At 45.2% G+C, this 9,902-nt stretch overlaps 1 non-coding gene across 1 annotated transcript; it reads left to right on the top strand.

Annotated features, from left to right (window-relative positions):
- Positions 1-8,185: 8,185 nt before the first annotated feature.
- On the top strand, positions 8,186-8,312 carry LOC115830578. The gene has a single exon (XR_004026122.1). It is a non-coding gene; the product is annotated as a small nucleolar RNA ACA64 (small nucleolar RNA).
- The last annotated feature ends 1,590 nt before the right edge of the window (positions 8,313-9,902 follow it).

Genomic DNA, 9,902 nt, shown 5'->3' on the forward strand with positions numbered 1-9,902 from the left:
TGGCATTTTTGGAAAAATACAAAGATTATATGCAATATTCTGGATGTGCCCAAAGATGAAATATCCTGGAAAAAACTATATCACAATTGACCTTACAACTACTCTTGGATACATGATGGGAATGCTGGCTAAATGCTGTTAAAACAAGTCCGTTTAATTTAGACAAGAAACTAGAAGGGGTGGGCACTATGGCTCACACCTGAAATTCCAGCACTTGGGGAGGCCAAGGTGGGAGGATCGCTTGAGCCCAGGAGTGCAATTCCAATCTGGGCAACATGGCGAAACCCTGTCTCTACTAAAAATACAAAATATTAGCTGGGCGTGGTGGCATGTGCCTATAATCTCAGCTACTCCAGAAGCTGAGGTGGGAGAATCACCTGAATTTGGGAAGTCAAGGCTGCAGTGAGCTGTGATTGCAGCACTTTACTCCAGCCTGGGCAACAGGGTTGATACCCTGGAAAGAAAGAAAGAGAGAGAGAGAGGGAGGGAGGGAGAGAGAGAGAAAGAGAGAGAGGGGAAGGAAGGAAGGAAGGAAGGAAGGAAGGAAGGAAGGAAGGAAAAAGGGGAGAGAAAGGAAGGAAGAAAGGAAGGAAGGAAGGAAAAAGGGGAGAGAGAGAGAGAGAGAGAGAGAGAGAGAAAGAAAGAAAGAAAGAAAGAAAGAAAGAAAGAAAGAAAGAAAGAAAGAAGAGACAGAAAGAGAAAGAGAGAGGAGGGGGAGGAAGAGACAGAAAGAGAAAGAGAGAGGAGGGGGAGGAAGAGACAGAAAGAGAAAGAGAGAGGAGGGGGAGGAAGGGAAAGAAAGAAGGAAGGAAGGGAGGGAAGGAGGGAAGGAAGGAAGGAAAGAAGGAAGGAAAGGGAAACTAGAAGACTGAGCAGAATTAAGAAGATTCACAAAGAGCAAATTATGGTCTCAAATGGAAAATCAAATTACACTTGCATGTGCACTACCCACAGATATTTGAGATGGTTGTTTAATATGAATAATATTGATAAAAGTGTAACCAAAATACTGCTCATTTGGATATTTTTTAAACAAGTGATGAACCATTATTGATACTTTATTATGAACTGAAGTCCATAGTTTACATTAGGGTTCACTCTTGGTGTTGTACATTCTATGGGTTTTGACAAATATTTAATGACATTTATCCATCATACAGTGTTATAGAGAATAGTTTCATTGCCTTAAAAATTCTCTGTGCTGTGCCTATTCATCCCTCCTTCCCCCCAGACTCCTGGCAACCACTGATCTTTTTACTGTTTCCATAGTTTTACCTGTTGTAGAACGTCATATAGTTGAAATCGTACAGCATGTAGCCTTTTCAGATTGGCTTCTTTCTCTTAGCAATATGGATTTAAGTTTCCTCCATATCTTTTCATAGCCCATTTCTTTTTAGCACTAAACAGTATTCCATTGTTTGGATGTACTAGCTAATTTATCCATTCATCAATTGAATGACCTCATGGTTGCTTCCAGGTTTGGGAATGAGGAATAAGGTCTGCTATAAACATTCATGTGCATTCGGGTGGACATAAGTCTTCAACTCATTTGGGTAAATACCAAGGAACACAATTGCTGGATCATAAATATGGGATGAGTATTTTTAGTTTTGCAAGAAATCACCAAACTGTCTTCTAAAGTGGCTGTACCATCTTGCATTCCCACCAGCAATGAATGATAATTCCTATTGCTGCACATCCTCCTCAGTATTTTGTGGTGTCAGTTTTGGATTTTGGCCATTCTAATGAGTATGTAATGGTATCTCACTGCTGTTTTAGTTTACATTTCCCTGACAGTGTATAGTGTGGAGCATCATTTCATATGCTTATTTTCTATCTGTATATCTTCTTTAATAAGGTGTCAAGTTTTTGGGCCCACTTTTAGATTGGGTTGTTTTCTTATTTTTAAGTTTTAAGAGTTTCTTTTATGCCAGACCTACAGTCCCAGCTACTCACAAGGCTAAGGCAGGAGGACCACTTCAGCCCAGGAGTTCTGGGCTGCAGTGCACTATGCCACTCAGGTGTCTGCACTAAGTTCGGCATCAATGTGGTAACCTCCCAGGAGTGGGTGACCACCAGGTTGCCTAAGGAAGGGGTGAATCAGCCCAGGTCAGAAATAGAGCCGATCGGCCGGGAGCGGTGTCTCATGCCTGTAATCCCAGCACTTTTGGAGGCCAAGGTGGGCGGATCACGAGGTCAAGAGATAGAGACCATCCTGGCCAACATGGTGAAACTCCGTCTCTAAAAAAATACAAAAATTAGCTGGGCATGGTGGCACATGCTTGTAGTCCCAGCTACTCAGGAGGCTGAGGCAGGAGAATCGCTTGAACCTGGGAGGCGGAGGTTGCAGTGAACCGAGATCATGCCACTGCACCCCAGCCTGGCGACAGAATGAGACTCTGCCTCAAAAAAATTAAAAAAAAAAAAAGTGAAAAGAAAAGAAAAAAGAAATAGAGCAGATCAAAAATCCTGTGCTGATCAGTAGTGGCTCGTACCTGTGAATAGCCACTGCACTCCAGCCTGGGCAACATAGTGAGAACCTGTATTAAAAAGAAACGAAAAAAAAAGAGTCCTTTGTATATTTTGGATAACAGTCCTTTATCAGATGTGTCTATTGCAAATATTTTCTCCCAGTATGTGGCTTCTCTTCTTATTCTCTTGATAGCTGCTTAATTTTGAAAAAATAAAAACACAGGAAGGTTAAACCAGAAATAACATTAATTACTACAAGGGGTGGGGGGTGGAGGAATGGAATGGAAGGGATGAGGAGGAAGTGACACTCCTTTAAGTATACCGTTTTGGTATAATATTGACTTTTTTTTTTTTTTTTTGAGACAGAGTCTCACTCTGTCACCCAGGCTGGAGTGCAGTGGCATGATCTTGGCCCACTGCAACCTCTGCCGCCCGGGTTCAAGTGATTCTCCTGCCTCAGCCTCCCGAGTAGCTGGGATTACAGGCACCTGCCACTGCACCTGGCTAATTTTTGTAGTTTTAGTAGAGACAGGGTTTCACCATCTTGGCCAGGCTGGTCTTGAACTCCTTGACCTTGTGATCCACCTGTGTCGGCCTCCCAAAGTGCTGGGATTACAGGCATGAACCACCACATCTGGCCTAATTTTGACTTTTAGAAGAATGCTAATGTTCTTTATATTCGAAAATTAAAATAAATTAAATCAATAGAAATGAGAAAAAACCAAAATGCAAATAGAAAAAAATAAACCCAGCTGTGTTTCATATAGAATAATGTAGCCACACAAAAAGGGGAGGGGTACAAGCTAACTGTAGACCCCAGTGGCTCACACTTGTAATCCCAGAACTTTGGGAGGCCGAGGTGGGTGCATTACTTGAGGCCAGGAGTTCAAGGCCAGACTGGGCAACATGGTGTCTCTACTAAATAAATACATACATACATAAATAAAACACATGTGCAGTTTTGTTATAAATGTTATAAAAATAAATAAATAAATTAGCCAAGTGTGATGATGCATGCCTGTAAGTCCCAGCTACTTGGGAGGCTGAGGTGGGAGGAACACTTTGAGCCTGGAAGTTCAAGGCTGCAGTGAGCTAAGACTGCACTACTACACTCCAGCATGGGTGACAGAGCCAGACTCTGTTTCAAAAGAAATAAGAAGAAGAAGAAAAAAAATATATTTTAAATATTTTCTGGGATCAAATATTTGTTATATGTAACCCCTTTAAAATATTTGAACATAACATACAAAATTTATGATTCTTTTCTGAATCTAAGTCTTGCTTGAGCATATTAGTAATAATTTCATTTGCTAAGTCCTCAGCAGAGCAGTTTCTCCATATTAAAATTAATTTGTTGGCCGGGCGTGGTGGCTCACGCCTGTAATCCCAGAACTTTGGGAGGCCGAGGCGGGTGGATCACCTGAGGTCAGGAGTTCAAAACCAGCCTGGCCAACATGGTGAAGCCCTGTCTCTACAAAAATACAAAAATTAGCCGGGCATGATGGTGGGTACCTGTAATTCCAGCTACTCAGGAGGCTGAGGTGGGAGAATCGCTTGAACCCAGGAGGCAGAGGTTGCAGTGAGCCGAGATAGCGCCATTGCCCTCTATCCTGGGTGACAGAGCGAGACTCCGTCCCAAAAAAAAAAAAAAATAATTAATTTTTTAAGGCCAGGCATGGTGGCTCACGCATGTAATCCCAGCATTTTGGGAGGCAGAGGTGGGCAAATCCCTTAAGCCCAGGAGTTTGTGACCAGCCTGGGCAACATGGCAAAACCCCATCAGTACCAAAAAAACAAAAACAAAAATTAGTCGAGCGTGGTGGCACGTGCCTGTGATCCCAGCTACTTGGGAGGCTGAGGTGGGAGGCTCACTTGAGCCCATGTTGCAGAGGTTGCACTGCAGTGCAGATGTTGCAGTGAGCTGAGATGGCACCACCGCACTCCAGCCTGGGTGACAGAGTGAGACACTGTCTCAAAAAAAAAAAAAAAAATTGGCCAGGGTGCGGTGGCTCATGCCTGTAATCCCAGCAGTTTAGGAGGCCAAGGCAGGTGTATCACTTGAGGTCAGGAGTTGGAGACCAGCCTGGCCAACATGGTGAAACCTTGTCTTTACTAACAATACAAAAAATTAGCTGGGCATGATGACTCATGCCTGTAAACCCAGCTACTTGGGAGGCTGAAGCAGGAGAATCACTTGAACCTGGGAGGCAGAGGGTGCGGTGAGCTGAGATCACGCCACTGCAGTCCAGCCTGGGCAACAGAGCGAGACTGTCTCCAAAAAAAAATTATTTTTTTGAAGACCTCGGAACAACTATGACTCAAGAAAGGCCAATTAATTTGGCATTACTGGCAATAGAACATGAATTATGAGAAATGTTTTATTATAACAACATAATTAAGGAATTTCCTGAAGTGAAGGTAAGGAAAATTAATTTATGGAATAAATATATAATCATGAATTGTGTATCACTTTATTACACATGTAGATATTGCTAGTCCATCACAAGCATACCCAGGCAATAATATATGTAATAATATATGCAATAATAGCTAAGTTAACTTATCTTGGATATTTTGTTGACTTTGGATCATACAAAAACCATACCTTTACTTTTTTGTTCTGTTTTTTGTTTTTTTTGAGACAAAGTATCTCTCTGTCGCCCAGGCTGGAGTGCAATGACACAATCTCAGCTCACTGCAACCCCTGCCTCCCAGTTTCAAGTGATTCTCCTGCCTCAGCCTCCCGAGTAGCTGGGATTACAGGCAGGCGCCACCACGCCTGGCTAATTTTTGTACTTTTAGTAGAGACAGGCTTGTCTTGTCCTCCTGATGTTGGTCAGGCTTGTCTTGTCCTCCTGATTTCAAGTGATCTGCCTGCCTTGGCCTCCCAAAGTGCTGGGATTACAGGTGTGAACCACCGCACCCGGCCAGCTTTACATGTTTTTAAATTTTGTCATTAGAAGGCATATTTGTCAAGGTAGGAGGATAGAGCATACCGAACAGCTAGTTAGCTTTCAAATATTTAGACATATGATATGTCAGCCTTCATTTATACCCTGCCCTATCTCCACAGATATTATGAGGGTGGAGGGCTGTTCCTTCTTATTCCCTCTTTAGGTAGCTATTTTTATGTTTTCTATTTTTTATTTTTATTTTTTGAGACAGGTCTTGCTCTGTCATCCAAGCTAGAGTAAAGTGGAACCATCTTGTCTCACTGCAGCCTTGACTTCCCAGGCTCCAGCAATCCTCCCACCTTGGCCTCCTGAATAGCTGGGATTGCAGGCATGCACCACCACACCCAGCTAATTTTTGGATTTTTTTTGTTTTGTTTTTGGTAGAGATGGGATTTCGTCATGTTGCCCAGGCTGGTCTCAAACTCCTGGGCTCAAGCCATCCACCTGCCTTGGCCTCCCACAGTGCTGGGATTACAGGTATGAGCCATCTTGCCCAGCCATATACCTACCTTTTTAATTTAAAATCATGTTCGGTAAAGACTGTAAAGAATAGCCTTCCCTTCTCATCTATTTGTTTATGGATATCTTTTTATTATCAGTTTGGAGTCATGGATTCCTATTTTATTCAAATTCAATGGGTTTTATTCCATTACAGTCCACACCGGTATATAGAGATTGTCCTCTTTGTTTTTTGTTTTGGTTTTGTTTCTGTTTTTGTTTTTTTGAGACACAGTCTTGCTCTGTTGCCCAGGCTAGAGTGCAGTGGCACAATCTTGGCTCACTGCAACCTCTGCCTCCCAGGTTCAAGCAATTCTTGTGCCTCAGTCTCCGGAGTAGCTGGGACCACAGGCGTGCACCATCATGCCTGGCTAATTTTTGTATTTTTAGTAGAGAGGGGGTTTCACCATGTTGGCTAGGCCAGTCTCGAACTCCTGGCCTCAAGTGATGGGCCCACCTCGGCCTCCCAAAGTGTTGGGCGTGAGCCACCGCGCCCGGCCTGTCCTCATTCTTTTCTCTTTTTTTTTTTTTTTTAATTATACTTCAGGTTTTAGGGTACATGTGCACAATGTGCAGGTTTGTTACATATGTATCCATGTGCCATGTTGGTTTGCTGCACCCATTAACTCGTCATTTAGCATTGGGTATATCTCCTAATGCTGTCCCTCCCCCCTTCCCCCACCCCACAACAGTCCCCGGAGTGTGATGTTCCCCTTCCTGTGTCCATGAGTTCTCACTGTTCAATTCCCACCTCTGAGTGAGAACATGCGGTGTTTGGTTTTTTGTCCTTGCGATAGTTTACTGAGAATGATGGTTTCCAGTTTCATCCATGTCCCTATGTCCTCATTCTTTTAACAGCTACATAGTACTCCACTGTGTGGAGTTGGTGCAAGGATTGTTTTTAGTGGACTCGGTGAAGTGCTGTATCCCACCTCCAAGAGGTTGCCAAGGGGATCTCAGTCACATGTGGATGACATAAGGGAAGAGCCCTTCTCCCCACACTTATCTCTCATTCTACTATGAGACTATTATGATAAAATGAACTGGCTTGTTGGAGGTAAAATAAGGCCACACTCTGTGTGCAGGAGGCAGGCTCCCCAGAAGGGATTGGCTGTTTTCAACCTCATCACCCAAGGGAAAAGAGGGATCTGAGAAGGGAAATGGAAACTTAATAAGAGGGGCCTTTTGTTCTGTCCCTCTGGGGCCTGAGCTCTAATGGATTTAAAGTCACTCGTGGTTGCTCCCCTGCTTAACACCATTTATACACAGCCTGTTGCTCTGAGTAATTGACCATGGCTTACATATCCTTTGTAATCTGGCCTCATCCTTCACTAACCTCAGCCTTCCCTTGCAGAATATTAACCAACTCCTAGCAGCCCCCTTCACATAGCGAGCTCCGTCACACTTCAGACAGCACAGCCCACCCCCACTTACCTGGTTACCTCCTATTCATCGCCTAAAATGAAGCTCGGCATCAACTCTTCCAAGAAGCCTTCTTTCATCACCTCAGGCTGGGTTAAGTAACTGTTTTATGTGCATATTTGCACCCTGGTACGCAGCTCTTTGTGTTATAATTATTTATTTGTCTGTCGCCCTCAGGAGACTGTACGTTTCTCAAGCACATGACCCTTGTTTTAGTTATCATCCTGTCTCCAGCCCCCAGCTTAGTTCCTGACTAGTGTGCTGTATCCCAAATCACAATACACATATGCACCGAGTTATGAGACAGAGAAGGGAACTACAATGCCCCTCTTGACCTCAAACCCTCTCTGCCCACATATCATCCCTAGCTTTGTTGCAAGGCTGTCATTACCCAGGATGAAGTGAAATAGGAGCCAAGAGTCTGGCTTCTGCGATTCATCAATCCCGCTTTTCAGTCCCCCATCCTCCCACCTGCTCTGTAGGATGAGAAAACAATTCAAACTAGTGGCACCAGGGGGAGCTCTCAGGCCAAGATGAAATCAAGAAACCATGGTAAACCTAAATTCCAATGTCACATCGTTTTTCCATTGCTCAAGAACCTGCAGTGGCTCCCCATTGCCCACCCTATCTTGAGCTGTTCCCGTATAACCTAAGCCCATCTCATCTGCCCAAGCTCCCACGTGCATGCACCCTCTACCGTGCTGAATTTCTGCTTAGCCATGTAACTCACAAGGGTGATGCCAAGGGGTAATGGTGTAGCTAAAGCTAGCCCCCTCTCCACTTAGGTAGGTCTGGCTGCATCAGCCACCCACATCCCTCTGGTGGTTGGGGAGCCCAGGGTTGGATGAAAATCATCCCGGGCTTTGCCAGTGGCCGCGAGCGAGATTCAGTGCCCAGAACTTCCAGGGGCCTCAGCTCACCATGCACTGCCCCATGTGTGGCAATGAAACCCAGGCCCTGACAGGCACCGCGTAAAAATAAATACATAAATAAAGCTATCCTCAGTGCACTCCAAGTAAATGGATACTGGAAATGAAAGTAGTGGACTAGGCCGGGCAAGGTGGCTCACGCCTGTAATCCCAGCAGTTTGGGAGGCTGAGGCAGGCGGATCACTTGAGGCCAGAAGTTCAAGACCAGCCTGGCCAACATGGTGAAACCGTGCCTCTACTAAAAATACAAAAATTAACCAAGCGTGGTGGTGCGCCTGTAATCCCAGCTACTTGGGCGGCTGAGGCAGAAGAATCGCTTGAACCCAGGAGGCAGGGGTTATAGTGAGCCGAGGTCGAGCCACTACACTTAAGCCTGGGCAACTGAGTAAGACTCTGTCTCAAAAAAAAAAAAAAAAAGTAGTGGGATTGCTATGTGAATATAATCTCAAGACAAGTCACCTAGCCTCTCCACCAACTCCATCTTCTAGTCGGATGGCTGCTCTGACACTTTCTGACAGGGAAATTCTGTAGTTGTCCATATGCGTGCCCCTTTCGTGGGTCCCATCTCTCTCTTTTTGCTTGTGTCATTTCCCCTGCCTCAAAAGATCATTCCTCACTCCTCCGTATCTAAACCTGACCTTTCATTGAAGGCTTCGCATTTCCGGAAAGACTTTCCTAGCCAGCACAGTCCGCATTGACACTCCCTTTTCTGAATCCCAGTCGCACTTCCTGTCTTTACCACACAGCTGAGCTCTTAATTCAATTGTAATTATTACACATAGAGTGTGCAGGTTTTGGAGTTCGTTAGGTAAAACTTGGTTCAAATTTTAGTTCCTTGGAGTGATGACAAAATTCTGGAACTTGATAATGGTGATAATTGCACAACATTGTGAATGTGCTTAATACCACGGAACGCTGATGTTTGAACTGGTTAAAATTCTGTTATGTGCATTTTACCACAATTATTTATTTGTTTATTTTTGGAGATGAGGGTTTCCATATGTTGCACAGGCTGGCCTTGAACTACTGGGCTCAAGCAATCCTCCTACCTCAGCCTCTCGAGTAGCTGGGACCACAGGTACACACCACTGTGCCAGCTGTTAACACAGTTTTTTGTTTGTTTGTTTGTTTTTTAAGACGGAGTCTCACTCTGTCGCCCAGGCTGGAGTGCAGCGACGTGATCTCGGGTCACTCCAACCGCCGCCTCCTGGGTTCAAGCAATTCTCCTGCCTCAGCCTCCCGAGTAGCTGGGAATACAGGCGCGCGCCACCACGCCCAGCTAATTTTTGTATTTTAGTAGAGATGGGGTTTCACCACGTTGGCCAGGATGGTCTCGATCTCTTGACCTCGTCATCCACCCGCCTCGGCCTCCAGAGTGCTGGGATTACAGGCATAAGCCACCGCGCCCAGTCTCTTTCCTCCCCTCTCCACTCCCGGCTCCAAGATCAGCCCTGGTAGCAGCAGTGAGGGTCCCAGGCCTCGCCGGGATGGGATGGAACAAGGCTTCCCTTCTCCTGGGCTCCCCCTGGGTTGCTGGCAGCCCCGTGTGGCAGGGAAGAGGAACTGCAGGAGCGTCCTTCAGGGAGGAGAGGGGCCAGAAGACCGCAACATGGCGCCCCCAGGTTTC

The sequence above is a fragment of the Nomascus leucogenys genome, chromosome 15 (genome assembly GCF_006542625.1).
Source record: "Nomascus leucogenys isolate Asia chromosome 15, Asia_NLE_v1, whole genome shotgun sequence".
Taxonomy (NCBI): domain Eukaryota; kingdom Metazoa; phylum Chordata; class Mammalia; order Primates; family Hylobatidae; genus Nomascus; species Nomascus leucogenys.